The sequence below is a fragment of the Engystomops pustulosus genome, chromosome 11 (assembly GCF_040894005.1).
Source record: "Engystomops pustulosus chromosome 11, aEngPut4.maternal, whole genome shotgun sequence".
Taxonomy (NCBI): Eukaryota; Metazoa; Chordata; class Amphibia; order Anura; family Leptodactylidae; genus Engystomops; species Engystomops pustulosus.
Window position 1 is genome coordinate 57,587,809 of NC_092421.1, and position 20,797 is coordinate 57,608,605.

Genomic DNA, 20,797 nt, shown 5'->3' on the forward strand with positions numbered 1-20,797 from the left:
TTTGAACCGGCATACTCTGAGGAACTGTTTTCTGGACCCTTCCCACAGTCACAAACCACTTGTCCGGTTGCTGCTGAGCAATTTTCCGATGCCCAGGTTTTCTACCAGTCGCAGTCTGTGGGAGATGATGACCTTCTTGACGTAGTGGAAGAAGTGTGTAAAGAGGTGTCCGACGATGAGGAGACACGGTTGTCAGACAGTGGTGAAGTTGTTGTCAGGGCAGGAAGTCCGAGGGGGGAGCAGACTGAGGGATCGGAGGATAATGAGGTGACAGACCCAAGCTGGGTTGAGAGGCCGGGTGAACACAGTGCTTCTGAGACAGAGGAGAGTCCTCGACCAGAACAGGTTGGAAGAGGCAGTGGTGGGGCCAGACGGAGAGGCAGGGCCAGAGCTGGTGCATCAGCGCCAAATGTGTCACGTAGTGAAGCTCCCGTGGCGATGGCTCCCGCGGCGAGGGCTAGATTTTCAGAAGTCTGGAGGTTCTTTAAGGAAACACCGGATGACCGACGGACTGTGGTGTGCAACCTTTGCCAAACCAGGAGCAGCAGGGGTTCCACCACTACTAGCTTAACTACCACCAGTATGCGCAGGCATATGAATGCTAAACACCCCACTCAGTGGCAGCAAGCCCGTTCACCTCCGGCCGTGCACACCATTGCTCCTTCCCCTGTGTCAGCCCCCTGCCCAGGACCCTGGCACAAAAACCCCATCGTCGCCTCCACGATCCTCCACAGCATCCACCAGCGTTCAGCTCTCCATACCCCAGACGCTGGAGCGGAAAAGAAAATATAGTGCAATCCACCCGCACGCCCAAGCCCTTAATGTCCACATCTCCAGATTGCTTAGCCTGGAGATGCTGCCCTATAGGCTGGTAGAGACCGAGGCCTTTCGCAACCTCATGGCGGCGGCCGCCCCTCGGTATTCGGTCCCCAGCCGCCACTACTTTTCCCGATGTGCCGTCCCAGCCCTGCACCAGCACGTGTCAGACAACATCATCCGTGCCCTGACCAACGCCGTTTCTGACAAGGTCCACCTGACCACGGACACGTGGACGAGTGCTGCCGGGCAGGGCCACTATATATCGCTGACGGCACATTGGGTTAACTTGGTGGAGGCTGGGACCGAGTCTGACCCTGCGGCTGGTCATATACTGCCGACGCCGAGGATTGCGGGGCCTACCTCGGTCCAGGTCTTTCAGGCCTACTATGCCTCCTCCACCTCCTCCTCCGAACTACCATCCGTGGGCATGGCGCCATCAGTCGCTAGCTCTAGGCACAGCAGCAGTGCCGTCGCTAAGCGACAGCAGGCGGTGCTCAAACTGCTGAGCCTAGGCGATTAAAGGCACACCGCCCAAGAACTATTACAGGGCATCACGGCGCAGACTGATCTGTGGCTGGCACCGCTGAACCTTAAGCCAGGCATGGTTGTGTGTGACAACGGCCGTAACCTGGTGGCGGCTCTGCAACTCGGCAGACTGACACATGTGCCATGCATGGCCCTTGTGTTAAATCTGATAGTTCAGCGTTTCCTCAAGACATACCCCAATCTGTCTGATTTGCTCACGAAGGTGCGCCGCATCTGTGCGCATTTCAGGAAGTCCAGCACAGATGCTGCCACTCTCAGGGCAGCGCAGCGCCGCCTCCAACTGCCCGCTCACCGACTGTTGTGCGACGTGCCCACGAGGTGGAATTCAACATTAACCATGTTATCCAGAGTTTACCAGCAGCGCAGAGCGATTGTAGACTGCCAGATGTCAACTTCCACCAGAACTGGTAGTCAGGTCAGTCAGCTTCCTCAAGTCTACAATGAGGAGTGGACGTGGATGTCTGATATCTGTCAGGTGCTGAGTAACTTCGAGGAGTCAACACAGATGGTCAGTGGCGATGCCACCATCATCAGCCTCACCATCCCGCTGCTTGGCCTGTTGAAAAACTCTCTGATCAGCATGAAGTCGGAAGCTTTGCGCTCGTCACAAGAGACGGGGGAAGAAGGTTCCCTTGTTGATAGCCAACAATTCTTGGCCCTTGGTACTCTGGCGCATATGGCAGATTTCATGCTAGGCTGCCTATCCCGTGACCCTCGCGTTCAAAGAATTTATTCCAGCACCGATTACTGGGTATTCACTCTCCTGGACCCACGGAACAAGTAAAATCTTTCCACTCTCATCCCTGGAGAGGAAAGGAGTGTGAGAATGCATGAATACCAGCAGGCCCTGGTGCACAAGCTGAAACAGTATTTCCCTTCTGACAGCACTAGCGGCAGAGTGCGTAGTTCTGCGGGACAAGTAGCGAGGGAGAGTAGGCGAGCAGGCAGCTTGTCCAGCACTGGCAAGGGTACGCTTTACAGGGCTTTTGCCAGCTTTATGTCACCCCAGCAAGACACTGTCACCTGTCCCCAGTCTCGGCAGAGTAGGGCTGATCTTTACAGAAAGATGGTGAGGGAGTACCTAGCTGACCATACCATCGTCCTAAATGATCACACAGCTCCCTACAACTACTGGGTTTCAAAGCTGGACAAGTGGCACGAACTGGCGTTGTACGCCTTGGAGGTTCTTGCCTGCCCTGCCGCTAGCGCGTTGTCCGAGCGGGTTTTCAGTGCAGCCGGTGGCATCATCACCGATAAGCGTACACGCCTGTCGACTGACAGCGCTGACAGGCTGACGCTTATTAAGATGAATAAAGCCTGGATTTCTCATAATTTCCAATCTCCACCAGGTGAAGGAAGCTCAACCTGAATAATTTATGCACTCCTCCTCCTCATTTTCCTCCTTCTCCTCCTCTTTGTACAGTAAAGCAGAGGAAACTGGCTATTTTTTGACAGGACCCACTGGCTCTAGCTATAGTACTCTATTCATTTAATTTTTCTGGAGGGCCACCTACCCGGTCCTCTGTTTTAAACAATTTTTGGGACTGCCACATACAGGCACTCAATCTAGGCAATTTTTCTGGATGGCCACCTACCTGCTCCTCTGGTTTGAAAACTTTTTTGGACTGCCACATACAGGCACTCAATCTATTTCATTTTTCTGGAGGGCCACCTACCTGCTCCTCTGGTTTGAAAACTTTTTTGGACTGTCACATACAGGCACTATCCAAATTAAATTGTCTCCATAGCAGCCTCCACACATTGTCTCCATTGCTACCTCCAAAAGTCGTCCATATAGCTGCCTCCATACATCGTCCCCTTATCAAACGAGGTGTGTCAGGCAGAAATTTGGGTTGTTTTCATGGATTCCACATCAAAGTTGTTAACTTTGTCGCCACCCTGCTGTGTTATCCACAAAATATACTGGCAAACTTTTATGATTAACCGATATTATTTCAGCGCTTCTTGCGCATCTGTTGATTACACTGCTGTGTAAACCACAAAATATACTGCCAAACTTTTACCATTTACCGATATTATTTCAGCGCTTCTTGTGCATCTGTTTACATTCCCCTCACCCGCCATATCCCAAACTTATAAGAACGCTACTACACTTAACTTGGTGGAGGCTGGGACCGAGTCTTACCCTGGGGCTGGTCATATACTGCCGACGCCGAGGATTGCGGGGTCTACCTTGGTCCAGGTCTCAAAGGCCTACTATACCTCCTCCTCCTCCCACCCCTCCTCCACCTCCTCCTCCTCCGAATTACCATCCGTGGGCATGGCGCCATCAGTCGGTAGCTCTAGGCACAGCAGCAGTGCCGTCGCTAAGCGACAGCAGGCGGTGCTCAAACTGCTGAGCCTAGGCGATAAAAGGCACACCGCCCAAGAGCTATTACAGGGCATTCCACATCAAACTTGTTAACTTTGTCGCCACCCTGCTGTGTAATCCACAAAATATACTGCCAAACTTTTACCATTTACCGATATTATTTCAGCGCTTCTTGCGCATCTGTTTACATTCCCCTCACCCGCCATATCCCAAACTTATAAGAACGCTACTACACTTAACTTGGTGGAGGCTGGGACCGAGTCTGACCCTGGGGCTGGTCATATACTGCCGACGCCGAGGATTGCGGGGCCTACCTCGGTCCAGGTCTCAAAGGCCTACTATACCTCCTCCTCCTCCCACCCCTCCTCCACCTCCTCCTCCTCCGAATCACCATCCGTGGGCATGGCGCCATCAGTCGGTAGCTCTAGGCACAGCAGCAGTGCCGTCGCTAAGCGACAGCAGGCGATGCTCAAGCTGCTGAGCCTAGGCGATAAAAGGCACACCGCCCAAGAGCTATTACAGGGCATTCCACATCAAACTTGTTAACTTTGTCGCCACCCTGCTGTGTAATCCACAAAATATACTGCCAAACTTTTACCATTTACCGATATTATTTCAGCGCTTCCTGCGCATCTGTTTACATTCCCCTCACCCGCCATATCCCAAACTTATAAGAACGCTACTACACTTAACTTGGTGGAGGCTGGGACCGAGTCTGACCCTGGGGCTGGTCATATACTGCCGACGCCGAGGATTGCGGGGCCTACCTTGGTCCAGGTCTCAAAGGCCTACTATACCTCCTCCTCCTCCCACCCCTCCTCCACCTCCTCCTCCTCCGAATTACCATCCGTGGCCATGGCGCCATCAGTCGGTAGCTCTAGGCACAGCAGCAGTGCCGTCGCTAAGCGACAGCAGGCGGTGCTCAAACTGCTGAGCCTAGGCGATAAAAGGCACACCGCCCAAGAGTTATTACAGGGCATTCCACATCAAACTTGTTAACTTTGTCGCCACCCTGCTGTGTAATCCACAAAATATACTGCCAAACTTTTACCATTTACCGATATTATTTCAGCGCTTCTTGCGCATCTGTTTACATTCCCCTCACCCGCCATATCCCAAACTTATAAGAACACTACTACACTTAACTTGGTGGAGGCTGGGACCGAGTCTGACCCTGGGGCTGGTCATATACTGCCGACGCCGAGGATTGCGGGGCCTACCTTGGTCCAGGTCTCAAAGGCCTACTATACCTCCTCCTCCTCCCACCCCTCCTCCACCTCCTCCTCCTCCGAATTACCATCCGTGGCCATGGCGCCATCAGTCGGTAGCTCTAGGCACAGCAGCAGTGCCGTCGCTAAGCGACAGCAGGCGGTGCTCAAACTGCTGAGCCTAGGCGATAAAAGGCACACCGCCCAAGAGCTATTACAGGGCATTCCACATCAAACTTGTTAACTTTGTCGCCACCCTGCTGTGTAATCCACAAAATATACTGCCAAACTTTTACCATTTACCGATATTATTTCAGCGCTTCTTGCGCATCTGTTTACATTCCCCTCACCCGCCATATCCCAAACTTATAAGAACGCTACTACACTTGATCTTATACAAAAGGTTCTTAGAAGTGATGTTTGGGGAGTAGCCTAGAGACAGGGGCTTGGATTGGCGAAAGCTTGCCTGGCAGCGGAGCGCCAGCTCCATCTCAAGATCCAACTAACATAGTTTTAGCTGCAGCACTTTTAATCTACTACTAGTTCACTGCCTCCATACATGGTCCCCTTATCAAACGAGCTGTGTCAGGCAGAATTTTGGGTTGTTTTCATGGCTTCCACATCAAACTTGTTAACTTTGTCGCCACCCTGCTGTGTAATCCACAAAATATACTGGCAAACTTTTATCATTTACCAATATTATTTCAGCGCTTCTTGCGCATCTGTTTACATTCCCCTCACCCGCCATAACCCAAACTTATAAGAACGCTACTACACTTGATCTTATACAAAAGGTTCTTAGAAGTGCTGTTTGGGGAGTAGCCGAGAGACAGGGGCTTGGATAGGCGAAAGCTCGCCTGGCAGCGGAGTGCCAGCTCCATCCCAAGATCCAACTAACATAGTTTTAACTGCAGCACCTTTAATCTACTACTAGTTCACTGCCACCATACATCATCCACTTATCAAACGAGCTGTGTCAGGCAGAATTTTCAGGTGTTTCACCAGATACATAGTGGAACTCGGCCCATCTGTCGCTGCCATGCTGGAGACCTGAAGTTGCAATCATAGCAGCGCAATATGGATGCCCCATAATCGCTCTTAATCATGGAACCATTTCCGTAAAAACAATTAAAAATAGAACCACTATGCTATTCCATTATTCCTAGGTGAAATATTCAAACGACCCGGCCTGCTTTGAAAATTATAATTTTTTCAAAGTAAACGCTTCTGGCCCCCAGGCCCATTTTGGGTGTGGAGTAGCCGAGAGACAGGGGCTTGGACAGGCGAAAGCTCGCCTGGCAGTGGACCGCCAGCTCCATCCCAAGATTAGGCAGCCTCAGAGGCATCCATGCATGCTGCCCCTGCTGTTTCCTGTCCATTTTACCTCCACGATCCTCCACAGCGTCCACCAATGTCTCATTTCAACTCTCTATACCCCAGACGCTGGAGCACGAGAGGATATGCAGCACATCATCCGCTTAACAAACGAGCTGTGTCAGGCAGAATTTTCAGGTGTTTCACCAGATACATAGTGGAACTCGGTCTATCTGTCGCCGCCATGCTGGAGACCTGAAGTTGCAATCATAGCAGTGCAATATGAATGCCCCATACTGTCGCTCTTAATCATGGAAGTCGTCTCCATGGCTGCCTCCACATGTCGTCCCCTTATCAAAAGAGCTGTGTCAGGCTCATTTTTCGGGTGTTTCACCACATACGTTATGGAACTTGGTCACTATGTCGCCACCATGCTGTGTTATCGACTAAATATACCGTCAACCTTTTGTTCACATAGGAAATCATTTCACCCCCTGAGTCCATTTAGGGTATGTCGCCATGACACTCTCTAGCCTGCCACTGCTGCCGCTGCCTCTGCATGCCGTTCCCTATAGTGTCAGGGTCAATTATTGCATGTTTTAGATGCTATCTAGCCTCATTCAGTCACTCTGTCATGGCTAGAGATGAGCGAACATACTCGTCCGAGCTTGATGCTCGATCGAGCATTAGCGTACTCGTAATTGCTCGTTGCTCGGACGAGTATTTCGCCCGCTCGAGAAAATGGCAGCTCCCGCCGTTTTGCTTTTTGGCGGCCAGAAACAGAGCCAATCACAAGCCAGGAGACTCTGCACTCCACCCAGCATGACGTGGTACCCTTACACGTCGATAGCAGTGGTTGGCTGGCCAGATCAGGTGACCCTGGGATAGACTAGCCGCTGCCCGCGCTGCTCGGATCATTCTCTGTCTGGATGCCGCTAGGGAGAGAGCTGCTGCTGGTCAGGGAAAGCGTTAGGGTGTTCTATTAGCTTACTGTTAGGCAGGAGTGATTCTACAACAGCCCTTCTTAGGGCTACAATAACGTTATCCTTTTTTTTTTATTTGCTTGTGGCTGGGCTTGCTGGCACTAGTAGTGCAGCTAGTACCATATTGTGAGGAATTAGCAGGGGGACTTGTTACCGTTGTATTTAGCTCTTAGTGACACACATATCCACCTCAAAAAATTTATTAGGGGTTTGATTTCAATTAGGCACAGTCTGCCAGTTTCTTTTTATTTTACGTTTATTTTTTTCATAACTCAGCGTCATCTCATCTGGCATAGTAGTGTGCTTTAATACTTGGCTAGAAAATAGCATAGGAGAATCCAAACTGCTTACTTACGCCTACAGTAGCGTTATATATATTTGATTTCTGGTTGATCTGCTGGTGGCTGTAGTTGTTGCAGTGCATCTACTAGCAAATTGTGAGCAATTTGGAGTGAGACTTGCGACCACTGTGTTTTGCGCTTAGTGACGCACATATCCATCGCAAAGACCGAAGTGGAAAAATTTATTAGGGCCCGGGGTTGGATTTCAATTAGGCACAGTCTGCCATTTCCTTTTTTATTTTACGTTTATTTTTTTCATAACTCAGCGTCATCTCATCTGGCATAGTAGTGTGCTTTAATACTTGGCTAGAAAATAGCCATAGGAGAATCCAAACGGCTTACTTACGCCTACAGTAGCGTTATATATATTTGATTTCTGGTTGATCTGCTGGTGGCTGTAGTTGTTGCAGTGCATCTACTAGCAAATTGTGAGCAATTTGGAGTGAGACTTGCGACCACTGTGTTTTGCGCTTAGTGACGCACATATCCATCGCAAAGACCGAAGTGGGAAAATTTATTAGGGCCCGGGGTTGGATTTCAATTAGGCACAGTCTGCCATTTCCTTTTTTATTTTACGTTTATTTTTTTCATAACTCAGCGTCATCTCATCTGGCATAGTAGTGTGCTTTAATACTTGGCTAGAAAATAGCCATAGGAGAATCCAAACGGCTTACTTACGCCTACAGTAGCGTTATATATATTTGATTTCTGGTTGATCTGCTGGTGGCTGTAGTTGTTGCAGTGCATCTACTAGCCAATTGTGAGCAATTTGGAGTGAGACTTGCGACCACTGTGTTTTGCGCTTAGTGACGCACATATCCATCGCAAAGACCGAAGTGGGAAAATTTATTAGGGCCCGGGGTTGGATTTCAATTAGGCACAGTCTGCCATTTCCTTTTTTATTTTACGTTTATTTTTTTCATAACTCAGCGTCATCTCATCTGGCATAGTAGTGTGCTTTAATACTTGGCTAGAAAATAGCCATAGGAGAATCCAAACGGCTTACTTACGCCTACAGAAGCGTTATATATATTTGATTTCTGGTTTATCTGCTGGTGGCTGTAGTTGTTGCAGTGCATCTACTAGCAAATTGTGAGCAATTTGGAGTGAGACTTGCGACCACTGTGTTTTGCGCTTAGTGACGCACATATCCATCGCAAAGACCGAAGTGGGAAAATTTATTAGGGCCCGGGGTTGGATTTCAATTAGGCACAGTCTGCCATTTCCTTTTTTATTTTACGTTTATTTTTTTCATAACTCAGCGTCATCTCATCTGGCATAGTAGTGTGCTTTAATACTTGGCTAGAAAATAGCCATAGGAGAATCCAAACGGCTTACTTACGCCTACAGTAGCGTTATATATATTTGATTTCTGGTTGATCTGCTGGTGGCTGTAGTTGTTACAGTGCATCTACTAGCAAATTGTGAGCAATTTGGAGTGAGACTTGCGACCACTGTGTTTTGCGCTTAGTGACGCACATATCCATCGCAAAGACCGAAGTGGGAAAATTTATTAGGGCCCGGGGCTGGATTTAAATTAGGCACAGTCTGCCATTTCCTTTTTTATTTTACGTTTATTTTTTTCATAACTCAGCGTCATCTCATCTGGCATAGCAGTGTGCTTTCATACTTGGCTAGAAAATAGCCATAGCAATAGGATAGCATCGTTTGGTTTTAAAAACTAAAAAACACACACAAAAAAAAAAAAGGTAAAAAAAAAATTAAAGTTATAACTCTCATTTTCAAAATGTTTAACCCGAGGGCTAGGGGTAGAGGACGAGGGCGGGGACGTGGGCGTCCAACTACTGCAGGGGTCAGAGGCCGTGGTCCTGGGCGGGGTGAGACACCACCTGCTGATGAGGGAGCAGGGGAACGCCGCAGAGCTACACTCCCTAGGTTCATGTCTGAAGTTACTGGGACTCGTGGTAGAGCACTGTTGAGGCCAGAACAGTGCGAACAGGTGATGTCGTGGATTGCCGACAATGCTTCGAGCAATTTGTCCACCAGTCAGTCTTCCACGCAGTCCACCCATGTCACCGAAATCGGCACTCCTCCAGCTCCTGCACCTCAGCCTCCTCCCCCCCAGTCTGCCCCCTCCCAGCAAAATTTGCCATTTGAACCGGCATACTCTGAGGAACTGTTTTCTGGACCCTTCCCACAGTCACAAACCACTTGTCCGGTTGCTGCTGAGCAATTTTCCGATGCCCAGGTTTTCCACCAGTCGCAGTCTGTGGGTGATGATGACCTTCTTGACGTAGTGGAAGAAGTGTGTAAAGAGGTGTCCGACGATGAGGAGACACGGTTGTCAGACAGTGGGGAAGTTGTTGTCAGGGCAGGAAGTCCGAGGGGGGAGCAGACTGAGGGATCGGAGGATGATGAGGTGACAGACCCAAGCTGGGTTGAGAGGCCGGGTGAACACAGTGCTTCTGAGACGGAGGAGAGACCTCTACCAGAACAGGTTGGAAGAGGCAGTGGTGGGGCCAGACGGAGAGGCAGGGCCAGAGCTGGTGCATTAGCGCCAAATGTGTCAACTAGTGAAGCTCCCGTGGCGAGGGCTCCTGCGGCGAGGGCTAGATTTTCAGAAGTCTGGAGGTTCTTTAAGGAAACACCGGATGACCGACGGACTGTGGTGTGCCACATTTGCCAAACCAGGATCAGCAGGGGTTCCACCACTACTAGCTTAACTACCACCAGTATGCGCAGGCATATGAATGCTAAACACCCCACTCAGTGGCAACAAGCGCGTTCACCTCCGGCCGTGCACACCACTGCTCCTTCCCCTGTGTCAGCTGATAGTCAGCCCCCTGCCCAGGACCCTGCCACAAAAACCCCATCGTCGCCTCCACGATCCTCCACAGCATCCACCAGCGTTCAGCTCTCCATACCCCAGACGCTGGAGCGGAAACGCAAATATAGTGCAACCCACCCGCACGCCCAAGCCCGTAATGTGCACATCTCCAGATTGCTAAGCCTGGAGATGCTGCCCTATAGGCTAGTAGAGACCGAGGCCTTTCGCAGCCTCATGGCGGCGGCCGCCCCTCGGTATTCGGTCCCCAGCCGCCACTACTTTTCCCGATGTGCCGTCCCAGCCCTGCACCAGCACGTGTCAGACAACATAATCCGTGCCCTGACCAACGCCGTTTCTGACAAGGTCCACCTGACCGCGGACACGTGGACGAGTGCTGCCGGGCAGGGCCACTATATATCGCTGACGGCACATTGGGTTAACTTGGTGGAGGCTGGGACCGAGTCTGACCCTGCGGCTGGTCATATACTGCCGACGCCGAGGATTGCGGGGCCTACCTCGGTCCAGGTGTTTCAGGCCTACTATACCTCCTCCTCCTCCCACCCCTCCTCCACCTCCTCCTCCGAACGACCATCCGTGGGCATGGCGCCATCAGTCGGTAGCTCTAGGCACAGCAGCAGTGCCGTCGCTAAGCGACAGCAGGCGGTGCTCAAACTGCTGAGCCTAGGCGATAAAAGGCACACCGCCCAAGAGCTATTACAGGGCATCACGGCGCAGACTGATCTGTGGCTGGCACCGCTGAACCTGAAGCCAGGCATGGTTGTGTGTGACAACGGCCATAACCTGGTGGCGGCTCTGCAACTCGGCAGACTGACACATGTGCCATGCCTGGCCCATGTGTTAAATCTGATAGTTCAGCGTTTCCTCAAGACATACCCCAATCTGTCAGATTTGCTCACGAAGGTGCGCCGCATCTGTGCGCATTTCAGGAAGTCCAGCACAGATGCTGCCACTCTCAGGGCAGCGCAGCGCCGCCTCCAACTGCCCGCTCACCGACTGTTGTGCAACGTGCCCACGAGGTGGAATTCAACACTGACCATGTTATCCAGAGTTTACCAGCAGCGCCGAGCCATTGTAGACTGCCAGATGTCAACTTCCACCAGAACTGGTAGTCAGGTCAGTCAGCTTCCTCAAGTCTACAATGAGGAGTGGACGTGGATGTCTGATATCTGTCAGGTGCTGAGTAACTTTGAGGAGTCAACACAGATGGTCAGTGGCGATGCCGCCATCATCAGCCTCACCATCCCGCTGCTTGGCCTGTTGAAAAACTCTCTGGTCAGCATGAAGTCGGAAGCTTTGCGCTCCTCACAAGAGACGGGGGAAGAAGATTCCCTTGTTGATAGCCAAAGCACCCTTAGGTCTGTTTCTCAGCGCATATCGGAGGAGGTGGAGGAGGATGAGGAGGAAGAGGAGGAGAATGTTGGCGAGACACAAGAGGGGACCATTGTTGAGTCCTTCACTGTTGAGCGTGTATGGGCAGAAGAAGAGGAGTTGGAGGAGGAGGAAATGGACAGTCAGGCCAGTGAGGGGAGTGAATTCTTACGCGTTGGTACTCTGGCGCATATGGCAGATTTCATGCTAGGCTGCCTATCCCGTGACCCTTGCGTTCAAAGAATTTATTCCAGCACCGATTACTGGGTGTTCACTCTCCTGGACCCACGGTACAAGCAAAATCTTTCCACTCTCATCCCTGGAGAGGAAAGGAGTGTGAGAATGCATGAATACCAGCAGGCCCTGGTGCACAAGCTGAAACAGTATTTCCCTTCTGACAGCGCTAGCGGCAGAGTGCGTAGTTCTGCGGGACAAGTAGCGAGGGAGAGTAGGCGAGCAGGCAGCTTGTCCAGCACTGGCAAGGGTACGCTTTACAAGGCTTTTGCCAGCTTTATGTCACCCCAGCAAGACACTGTCACCTGTCCCCAGTCTCGGCAGAGTAGGGCTGATCTTTACAGAAAGATGGTGAGGGAGTACGTAGCTGACCATACCATCGTCCTAAATGATCACACAGCTCCCTACAACTACTGGGTTTCAAAGCTGGACATGTGGCACGAACTGGCGCTGTACGCCTTGGAGGTTCTTGCCTGCCCTGCCGCTAGCGTCTTGTCCGAGCGGGTTTTCAGTGCAACTGGTGGCATCATCACCGATAAGCGTACACGCCTGTCGACTGACAGCGCTGACAGGCTGACGCTTATCAAGATGAATAAAGCCTGGATTTCTCCTAATTTCCAATCTCCACCAGGTGAAGGAAGCTCAACCTGAATAATTTATCCACTCCTCCTCCTCCTCATTTTCCTCCTTCTCCTCCTCTTTGTACAGTAAAGCAGAGGAAACTGGCTATTTTTTTACAGGGCCCACTGGCTCTAGCTATAGTACTTTATGCATTTAATTTTTATGGAGGGCCACCGACCCGGTCCTCTGTTTTAAACAATTTTTGGGAGTGCCACATACAGGCACTCAATCTATTCCATTTTTCTGGAGGGCCACCTACCTGCTCCTCTGGTTTGAAAACTTTTTTGGACTGCCACATACAGGCACTCAATCTATTCCATTTTTATGGAGGGCCACCTACCTGCTCCTCTGGTTTGAAAACTTTTTTGGACTGCCACATACAGGCACTCAATCTATTCCATTTTTATGGAGGGCCACCTACCTGCTCCTCTGGTTTGAAAACTTTTTTGGACTGCCACATACAGGCACTAAACCTATTCCATTTTTATGGAGGGCCACCTACCTGCTCCTCTGGTTTGAAAACTTTTTTGGACTGCCACATACAGGCACTCAATCTATTCCATTTTTATGGAGGGCCACCTACCTGCTCCTCTGGTTTGAAAACTTTTTTGGACTGCCACATACAGGCACTCAATCTATTCCATTTTTATGGAGGGCCACCTACCTGCTCCTCTGGTTTGAAAACTCTTTTGGACTGCCACATACAGGCACTCAATCTATTCCATTTTTATGGAGGGCCACCTACCTGCTCCTCTGGTTTGAAAACTTTTTTGGACTGCCACATACAGGCACTCAATCTATTCCATTTTTCTGTAGGGCCACCTACCTGCTCCTCTGGTTTGAAAACTTTTTTGGACTGCCACATACAGGCACTAAATCTATTCCATTTTTATGGAGGGCCACCTACCTGCTCCTCTGGTTTGAAAACTTTTTTGGACTGCCACATACAGGCACTATCCAAATTGAATTGTCTCCATAGCAGCCTCCACACGTTGTCTCCATTGCTACCTCCAAAAGTCGTCCATATAGCTGCCTCCATACATCGTCCCTTTATCAAACGAGGTGTGTCAGGCCGAAATTTGGGTTGTTTTCATGGATTCCACATCAAAGTTGTTAACTTTGTCGCCACCCTGCTGTGTTATCCACAAAATACACTGGCAAACTTTTACCATTTACGGATATTATTTCAGCGCTTCTTGCGCATCTGTTTACATTCCCCTCACCCGCCATATCCTAAACTTATAAGAACGCTACTACACTTGATCTTATACAAAAGGTTCTTAGAAGTGCTGTTTGGGGAGTAGCCTAGAGACAGGGGCTTGGATTGGCGAAAGCTCGCCTGGCAGCGGAGCGCCAGCTCCATGCCAAGGACCAACTAACATAGTTTTAACTGCAGCACCTTTAATCTACTACTAGTTCACTGCCTCCATACATGGCCGCCTTATCAAACGTGCTGTGTCAGGCAGAATTTTGGGTTGTTTTCATGGCTTCCACAACTAACTTGTTAACTTTGTCGCCACCCTGCTGTGTAATCCTCAAAATATACTGGCAAACTTTTACCATTTACGGATATTATTTCAGCGCTTCTTGCGCATCTGTTTACATTCCCCTCACCCGCCATATTCCAAACTTATAAGAACGCTACTACACTTAACTTGGTGCAGGCTGGGACCGAGTCTGACCCTGGGGCTGGTCATATACTGCCGACGCAGAGGATTGCGGGGCCTACCTCGGTCCAGGTGTTTCAGGCCTACTATGCCTCCTCCTCCTCCCACCCCTCCTCCACCTCCTCCTCCTCCTCCGAATTACCATCCGTGGGCATGGCGCCATCAGTCGGTAGCTCTAGGCACAGCAGCAGTGCCGTCGCTAAGCGACAGCAGGCGGTGCTCAAACTGCTGAGCCTAGGTGATAACAGGCACACCGCCCAAGAGCTATTACAGGGCATTCCGCATCAAACTTGTTAACTTTGTCGCCACCGTGCTGTGTAAGCCACAAAATATACTGGAAAACTTTTTTCATTTACGGATATTATTTCAGCGCTTCTTGCGCAGATGTTTACATTCCCCTCACCCGCCATATCCCAAACTTATAAGAACGCTACTACACTTGATCTTATACAAAAGGTTCTTAGAAGTGCTGTTTGGGGAGTAGCCTAGAGACAGGGGCTTGGATTGGCAAAAGCTCGCCTGGCAGCGGAGCGCCAGCTCCATGCCAAGATCCAACTAACATAGTTTTAACTGCAGCACCTTTCATCTACTACTAGTTCACTGCCTCCATACATGGTCCCCTTATCAAACGAGCTGTGTCAGGCAGAATTTTGGATTGTTTTCATGGCTTCCATGTTAACTTTGTCGCCACCCTGCTGTGTAATCCACAAAATATACTGGCAAACTTTTATCATGTACCGATATTATTTGAGCGCTTCTTGCTCACCTCCTTTGGTTCCTCTCTGCCACCCATTGGTTTGAAGCCTGAGTCCATTTAGGGTATGTTGCCATGCCACTCTCTAGCCTGCCGCTGCTGCCGCTGCCTCTGCATGCCGTCCCCTATAGTGTCAGGGTCAATTATTGGATGTTTTAGATGCTATCTAGCATTCGGTCACTCTGTCATGGCCATGCTGTTGCCCATAATTTTGGCATAATGGTGCGATTAAGCAGCCTCAGAGGCATCCATGCATGCTGCCCCTGCTGTTTCCTGTCCATTTCCGTGGTGTTTCCATCCTTTTCTGAGGTTCCCAGGTGTTTGGCCAAGCTTCCCTGTGCAGAGCCTTGGTCCCCTTGAAAAATGCTCGAGTCTCCCATTGACTTCAATGGGGCTCGTTACTCGAAACGAGCACTCGAGCATCGGGAAAAGTTCGTCTCGAATAACGAGTACCCGAGCATTTTAGTGCTCGCTCATCTCTAGTCATGGCCATGCTGTTGCCCATAATTTTTGCATAATGGTGCGATTAAGCAGCCTCAGAGGCATCCATGCATGCTACCCCTGCTGTTTCCTGTCCATTTCCGTGGTGTTTCCATCCTTTTCTGAGGTTCCCAGGTGTTTGGCCAAGCTTCCCTGTGCAGAGCCTTGGTCCCCTTGAAAAATGCTCGAGTCTCCCATTGACTTCAATGGGGCTCGTTATTCGAGACGAGCACTCGAGCATCGGGAAAAGTTCGTCTCGAATAATGAGTACCCGAGCATTTTAGTGCTCGCTCATCTCTAATAAGAACACATGTAAGAAAAAATGATATTTTTAAGCAATAGTTCTAAAAGAGCACATGAAATTAATAGCTTTATTTCATATTAATCCCTTAAAGGGGTTTTCCCTTCTGGGCATTTACATTTAATTCAATTCATTTGACATATGTAAACATTTCTTCAATTGGATGTTATTAAAAAAAATGTGTGAAGATAATTTCTCAGAAATGTAGTCTTATGCTCTCTTAGAAACTAGATGGTTTCCTTGGATACGTCCACCCCGGACTCTGATAGCGGTGGCCAGACATGCACTATTGACCCCTGTCTGACCACCTGGATTCAGTGTTAATTACCACAGGACATCTGTGGGACCTACAGTAACTCCCGGACATTTTATATACAAATACCTTTTGTTTATTTGTGCAATCCCTCCAGCAGAGGTGCCCGTATCCGAAGAAGCCATCTTGTTTCTAAGGGACCATACGACTACATTAATATGAAATTATCTTCACACGGGAACATTTTTTTAATAACATATAATTGAAGAAATGTTTATATATGGCAGATTAATGTAACTGAATGTGAATGCCCAGACGAGAATATCGGCTGAGGGTGTTTGGAGACGGCTCATGGGCTGAGTCCTCTCCATAGCCGGTGAGCATTTGCTGCACATTGTAGCAAACACCCAACAGTAACATCTGCAATCGGTGCATTAAAAAGCTGGTAGCACTTATGGCATCATCGGGGAGCAGCAATCTGTTGCTATAACAGCCATGCGTCGCACAAATATCTCAGGCTGTCTTGTTATACACGAACCATTACAATGTGCGATTTGTACTTTGTAATAGATGATATGGAAAAACCTCATATACTGTCATACTGTAGTATGGCAGTATATGGGGAATTTCCATATCTTAATTTTTAACTTTGGCCACTATTTTCCACTATGGGATTAAACACCAGAAATAACCGTTATTATTTAACTTGATTTATTTATTTATCTTTTACTATTTTTAGCCCCCCTAAGGTACTTAAACCCTAGCTTGTCTGATTGTTCTACCATATACTGCTATACTTTACTATGGCAGTATATGGTAAATAAATATGGTAAATCAATGGTAAATATAAGTACCGTATATACTCGAGTATAAGCCGACCCGACTATAAGCCGAGACCCCTAATTTTACCACCAAAAACTGGGAAAACCTATTGACTCGATTATAAGCTGAGGGTGGGAAATGCATTGGTCACAGACTCCCCAGTATACAGCCAACCAGCCCCCTGTAGTATACAGCCAGCCCAGCTTGCCCCCAGCAGTATACAGCCAGCCCAGCTTGCTTTCAGCAGTATACAGCCAACCCAGCCTTCCCCCAGTAGTATACAGCCAGCCCAGCCTGCCCCCAGTAGTATACAGCCAGCACCCAGTAGTATACACCCTCCCCATAGTAGTATACAGCTTGCCCCCAGTAGTATACAGCTTGCCCCCTGTAGTATACAGCTTGCCCCCTGTAGTATACAGCTTGCCCCCAGTAGTATACAGCTTGTCCCCAGTAGTATAAAGCTTGTCCCCAGTAGTATACAGCTTGCCCCCAGTAGTATACAGCTTGCCCCCAGTAGAATACAGCCTGCCCCATATAGTATACAGCCACCAGCCCCCAGTAGTATACAGCTTGCCCCCAGTAGTACACAGCTTGCCCCCCGTAGTATACAGCCTGCCACCAGTAGTATACAGCTTCCCACCAGTAGAATACAGCCTGCCCCATGTAGTATACAGCTTGCCCCCGTGTAGTATACAGCCAAACCCAGCATTAAAAAAACTAAACTTATATACTCCCCCTCCAGTGGCCCCGATGTGCAGCGCTGCTCCCCCCCATCTTCAGGCTTCCGTGCCCGTCTTCTTTCTTCTGCAGGACGCCGCCATTGATCTCCCCCGGCAGGCGCATAGTATGACGCGCTGCTGCTGACGTCATACTAGCGCCGCCCGGGGGAAAAACATGGTGGCGCCCAGCAGAAGAAAGAAGACGGTGTGGAAGCAAGAAGAGGAACCGCGCGGACACCGGGGGAGCAGCGCTGCACATCGGGGTCGCCGGAGGGTGAGTATATAAGTTTATTATTTTTAAAGTATTTTTTACTTATTTATTTGACTCGTGTATAAGCCGAAGGGACGTTTTTCAGCACATTTTGTTTTAGCACTCGGCTTATACACAAGTATATACGGTACATGGTAAATTAAAAAAAAAATCAAATAACCCCATTTTTCTAGAACTGATATAAATATAACTAGACAGTAAAAATCATGTACACCCGTGTTACCCACCATTAACGAAATATTACACGACACAAACAGGAATTTTAAGATGGAAGCTTTAACCCCTTAAGGACCAGGCCCTTTTTCGTTTTTTCGTTTTTATTTTTCACTCCCCACCTTCAAAAATCTATAACTTTTTTATTTTTCCATGTACAGAGCTGTGTGATGGCTTATTTTCTGCGTAACAAATTGCAATTCGTAGTGATGGTTTTAAATATTCCATGCCGTGTACTGGGAAGCGGGAAAAAAATTCTAAATGCAGTGAAAATGATGAAAAAACACATTTGCGCCATTTCTTGTGGGCTTGGTTTTTACAGCTTTCACTGTGCACCCCAAATGACATGTCTATTTCATTCATTGGGTCAATACGATCAAGGGGATACCAAATTTGTATAGGTTTTATAATGTTTTCATACATTTACAAAAATGAAAACCTCCTGTACAGAAAAAAAATTCTTCATTTTGCCGTGTTCTTGCGCTAATAACTGACGTTTTCAATGCTTCTATTTTTAGGACTGTTCGACATTTTGATCACTTTTTATAGAATTTTTTCTATTTTTCAAAATGGCAAAAAAATGCCATTTGCGACTTCGGGCGGTATTTTCCGCTACGAGGTTTAACGCAGTGAAGAACGGTTATTATATTTTGATAGATCGGGCATTTTCGGACACGGCGATACCTAATGTGTTTATGATTTTTACTGTTTATTTATATTTATATCAGTTCTAGGGAAAGGGGGGTGATTTGAATTTTTATGTTTTTTTAATATAATTTTTTTTTTTTTACTTTTTTTAATTTTTTTTTTTTTACTATTTTACAGACTCCCTAGGGTACTTTAACCCTAGGTTGTCTGATTGATCCTACCATATACTGCCATACTACAGTATGGCAGTATATGGCGATTTTGCATACCATCTATTATAATGTGCAGATCTCACATTATAATAGATAGCCTCGATCATGACAGTCTGAGATCTTTGTGTGATCCCAGGCTGTCATGGCAACGGATCGCCGCTCCCCGGTGACGTCACGGGGAGTGACGATCGGAGCCAAGATGGCGGCGCCCATGCGCCGCCGGCTCTTTAATGCCGCCGGCAATCAAAGGGTTAACACCCGCGATCGGTGCAAGCACCGATCGCGGGTGTTAGCGACGGGCGTTTGCTTCATTATGAAGCAAATGCCCGGTGAGTATGAAGAGGGCTCAGCCTGTGAGCCCTCTTCATACTCCCCCATGCGCAGTAAGACGTAAGGGTACGTCTTATTGCGCTATGGGGTTAATAGCGAGCAACATAGGTACAGGGAAAACATTTGAAACAAAATGGACTGTTTGGAATAAATTTCTCTCAGCCCACCCATTATGATTGTTATATGCAAAGACTCATACTACTGCAACTACAATTCTTAAAGGAACACAGATGCACTGCTATTTGTTCTACATGTCTTATTAAGTTTTTTGTATGCTTATACTTACACAATGCATAATGTTATATGTACGTATTACTTAAACTACAATGAGAATATGGCAATATGTAATATTAAGAAACAACTGTAGGAGTGTGGTAATGCATGCATGTTTGTTAAAATTCTAAAACAATAAAAAGAAAGTGAAAAAAAAAAATATAATAACAGTTATTCCTGGTGTTTAACCTCATAACGGAAAATATTGCCCAAAGTTAAAAATTTACCTTTTTTCCTAATTTGAAAAATATAAAAAAAATCAATAAAAAGTGATCAAACGGCCATATGGTCCTCAAAATGGTAGCATTGAAACTGTCATCAAAAGTCGCAAAAAATGACACCACACACAGCACTGAAGTATGAAAAAGTTATTAGCGCCAGAAGATGGCGAAACGACAATTTTTTTTAGTACAGGAGGTTTTCATTTTTGTAAACGTAATGTTAAATGACTTGTATAAATTTGGAATCACTGTGATTGTACCAACCCAAAGAATAAAGGAATAAAGTAGACATGTTAATGGGGTGCACAGTAAAAGCCGTAAAATCCAAGCCCAAAAGAAAATGGTGCAAATGCGTTTTTTTTACCAATTTCACTGCATTTGGATTTTTTTTCGGCTTTCCAGTACATTGAATGAAATGTTAAACACGGTCACTATGAAGCACAATTTGTTATGCAGAAAACAATCCCTCATACAGCTCTTTACATGGAAAAATAAAAAAGTTAGGGGTTCTTGAAGGTGGGGAGAGAAAAATGGAAACACCAAAAACAAAAAAGGGCCTTGGCGTTATAGGGTTAAGGTTAATGTTATATATACCTATATACAGGCCTTGTACAACAAAGTACACAAAATATATGTATAAATACCATAATATGGAAAACACAAAATTTTATTGAACAAAATAATACACATATGATCACTGCAATAAAAACAACCCATAAAATCAATCCCTGGTGGACTAAAAGTACACCGCCAATCCTGTACAATCACATAGTAAACCACAGTCAGTCAATACATTACAAGTGTAAACATAAGGTTTCAATGTAACACACAAGTCAATCAATATAATATATTACAAATGTAAACGAGAGGTTATAACGTAAACCTAATCTAAATAACATGGAACCTGGTAGGAGGTCATATAAACCAAACAAGACAAAATAAAGTGCATCGTGCAAAATAGCTATATATACCAACCAGGCTGCATATTGAACAGAAGATGTGGCGCTGTACCAGACAACCCCGACGCGCATTTCGCCGTCGCTTCCTCAGGGGGTAAT